Below are 3974 nucleotides of genomic sequence, written 5' to 3'. Positions count from 1 at the left end.
TAGAAGACCGTGTGTCCTATGGCAAAAGGCATGTACATGCACCAAAGAAAGAAAACATGTTGGAGGCTAGGGGGACAGTTGGGACTGGAGTGTCTGCGTCCCATGACCTGGGGCCCAGGAAACGGGAAGCTGGCAGGAACATCGAATGGGAGGCCTGCCTTCCCAGGCTCCACTATTCCTCACTCCCAGTTCCCTCTCACCACCAGGCTTCCGCATGCTAAGCTACTTGGGGGCAATGAATATTTGTTGAATTACCCCCTCAGATTCCTCAAAACTCAACCCTGCTAGTTTTTATTTTGGTAGTTTTAGTTAACACATAATTGCCTTCAGCAATTAAGACCTAAGAGAGAGTTTGATTCCTCTCCTATCATGTCCTGACTTCCCTTCCCGATACTGTCGCTTCTGAAGACTTGGTGAGCAAAGCTGTTGTGGGTAAGAGGGATGTGAACTTGGGGCGAGAGTCTTGTGTCCAAAGGTTGTGGGATTATCATTAAGTGCGGCCAATCAGAAGACTGAAGACTTCAAACGGATAGTTGCCTTTTTTTTTAATAGATGACGATCACATGATTTCATGTTTTTAATAGCATTTAAGTTTTTTTTCTGATTGTGAACTGCACATGATAATACAGAAAATGAGGAAGTAAAAATCACCCACAATCCCACTTCCCATAGGAACATTGTTAACATTTTGGAGTATTTTCTGTTTGTTTTTATCCCAACCCTAATTTTTTTGGTAAAAATCTTGTTTGGGAAATCATTTTTAGTGACCGATTTTTAACATTTTATACTTCAACTGTTTAGCACTAGAATGTAATGCAAGATGTATTGTAATAAAAGGTGAGTTTTAAGTTTTGCTTTGAAATTACTCCCTCAGGAGTAAGGAGCACGAGAATATGATTGGAGATGTGCTGGAGGATGGGGGGAGTTGTGGGAAGAGGTCAGGGAATTGGTGTTCGTTGCTTTTATTCCCTGGGCCAGAAAGTGTCTGGAAACTGGCAGCTAGTCCCTGGGGCAGCAGTTCACTAGGTACACTTGGGGCTTCACTGTGGTTGAAAGACCATAGGAGTGAGAACAAGTAGCCTCTTTTTAAAAATATATTTTTTTATTGATTTCAGAGAGGAAGGGAGAGGGAGATAGAAACATCAAATATGAGAGAGAACAATTCATCGGCTGCCTCCTGCACGCCCCACACTGGGGATTGAGCCCGCAACCCAGGCATATGCCCCAACCGGAAATGAACTGTGACCTCCTGGTTCATAGGCTACTGCTCAACCACTGAGCAACGCCAGCTGGGCCACAAGTAGCCTCTTGAAACACACACACACATCTGTGCCCACCTGTGAGAGCAAGAGTCAGAGCAATTGCCATGGCCTTCCCCTCCTCTCTCAGTAGATCCATACTTGTAAAGAAAAAGAGCCCATGACCTTTTAGATTTGTGACCAGCCAATAAGTCAGCTGCCAGTGACAGTGTGAGTAGCAATGTCAGGTTCTGGCCCATCAAAAGCAGGAGGTGGATGGGCATAAGTGGGGTCTGCCCACAGAGCTCACCTTTCCTCTTGATTTTGCAGAAATGCTCTCCTGGTCAGGTCTTCTGCATGGAGGTCAATCTACCTGGCAACCCCCTGTGGTCTGAGGATTCACTTTATGGGCAAGAGAAGCAAAGGAGTTCATAGGGCTGCTTGGAGAGACCAAGGTCAGATTCGCTTAATTTCTATCCTCTCAGCTGGACAGTGTTAATTGAAGCCTCTGGAAATGAGGGAGAAGAGGTAGGAAACTGATATTAAGCACCTTGTCTAAATTGCACATTATCTTTATCTTGTTTAGTTTTTAAAACCTTTTTATTTCAGAGAGGAAGGGAGAGGGAGAGATAGAAACGTCAATGATGAGAATCAGATTGGTTGCTTCCTACACGCCCCCTACTGGGGATCTGAGCCATATCCTGGGCGTGTGCCCTGACCGGGTATCAAACCGTGACCTCCTGGTTCATGGGTCGATGCTTAACCAGCCAGGCTGCACATTATCTTTTAAAATCTGTGAATCTGGACCTAGCTGGTTTGGCTCAGTGGATAGAGCGTCGGCCTATGGACTAAAGGGTCCCGGGCTCAATTCCAGCCAAGGGCACACGCTTGGGTTGCAAGCTTGGCCCTCAGTAAGGGGTGTGCAGGAGACAGCCAATCGATGATTCTGTCTCATCATTGATGTTTTTTTTCTCTCCCTCTTCCTTCCTCTCTGAAATCAATAAAAATAAAATCAAATCTATGGATCTGTTGTGCAAGATCCATTTAAGGTAAACATTGTTCCCCTCTGGACTGCCTCTATCCCAAAAGAAACAAGGCCTGAGCAAAAGGGAAAGACATGAATTACTTTCCATCCAGCTGGTGAAGGAAAAACCAATTACCTTTGACATCTAGCTTATATTGGTGCCCTCCCCTCCCCTTCATATACACGTAGAATGTTGAAGCTCTAACTGTAAGAGCTCACCTACTTCAGCTCCTTTAAACTGAGGGTCCAGACCAGGGGTCCTCAAACTTTTTAAACAGGGGGCAGTTCACTGTCGCTCAGACCATTGTGGGGCCGGACTATAGTTTAAAGAAAAAAACTATGAACAAATTACTATGCACACTGAACATATCTTATTTTGAAGTGAAAAAACAAAACGGGAACAAATACAATATTTGTATTTGCATGTGGCCCCGCGGGCGTAGTTTGAGGACCCCTGGGCCAGACTGTCAGGTGACTTGCTTACAGCTGCAGAATGAATTGAAAAGAACCAGCAAGAACAGAGGTCTCTGCTTCAAGGCTGTTCCTTCTCTCACCTTAAATCTCCTTCATGCAGATAGTCCACATTCGCAGACTCATAATTTGTAGAAGACATTGTGTATGTATTAGTGTGAGATGGGTATGTCTACCATTGTCATTTACCAACAAGGAAGTCACAATCCGAGTTAACAAGTTAGCTAATCTCCTAGGACTTGGAAGAGATGCTGTGGAGAGTATGTGCTTTTCTTAATACTTCTCTACTACCCTGGGCTGTCACTCCCTTTCATACCCTTTCTCTCTAATTTTAGAGTTTTAAATATTTATTGCAAGAAAATTTGGAAGACACAGAAAAGTGTAAGAGAAAATGAAATAATCTATGTCATCACTCAGAACCAATATAGCACTTTAAGATTTATTTCCAGTATTTAATGCATAAATATATTTTTACATGGAATCATGCTGTACATAATTGTCTTTTATTTTTACATATTAATGCTTTGTCATTTATATCAACATCACTTTTAAGACTGTATACATCCCTGCTGGTTTCGGAAGCATAATTTATAGGTAGAATGTGAAAGTCAAAAGGCAATGCTTAAGGCTTCTGGTTTCATTGCCAGAGGCAGTATCTACTCACATCCCAATTGCAACATTAGCATCCCAGTTTCCCTGAATTGTTAGTTGCGTGAGGGACATCTCAACTCTTGCTTCAATATAGCGCTTTTAATTCCAGCAAGGCTGAACACTTAGTGTGCATTGAATTTATTCTTTTGTGTTTTGCCTATTTAAGAAACCTTTATTTTCTGTTGTGACTTCCTAATGGGGAGACAGTGTAGAGATACAGAAGGGTTCTGGATTCCTACTGCCTGGTTCAGTCTAACCTCACCACTGTGTAGCGACATGACAGAGTAAGTCGTGATCCTAAGCCTTCATTCCTCGTCTGCACAATATGGGCGTCTGACAAATAACGAGTACATATACACAAAGCCCGAACAAGTACCTATTGCGTTTCTTATTGATCTGTAAGAACTCTGTAAAGAATATCCTCCTTCTGTAATAGATGGTGTATCGTTCCTAGTTAGTTTGTCCTACCCTTTCAGTTTGGATCTTTCTCTGTGGAAGAAAACAGGAGTTGACTATCTCTTGTTACATGTTACCATCTTTTCCAAATGATTCTCTCCGTTTCTTTTTTCATTCTAAGCTTGCAGTTAGCG

The sequence above is a fragment of the Myotis davidii genome, unplaced genomic scaffold (assembly GCF_000327345.1).
Source record: "Myotis davidii unplaced genomic scaffold, ASM32734v1 scaffold520, whole genome shotgun sequence".
Lineage (NCBI taxonomy): Eukaryota > Metazoa > Chordata > Mammalia > Chiroptera > Vespertilionidae > Myotis > Myotis davidii.
This window is presented reverse-complemented; position numbering follows the sequence as displayed.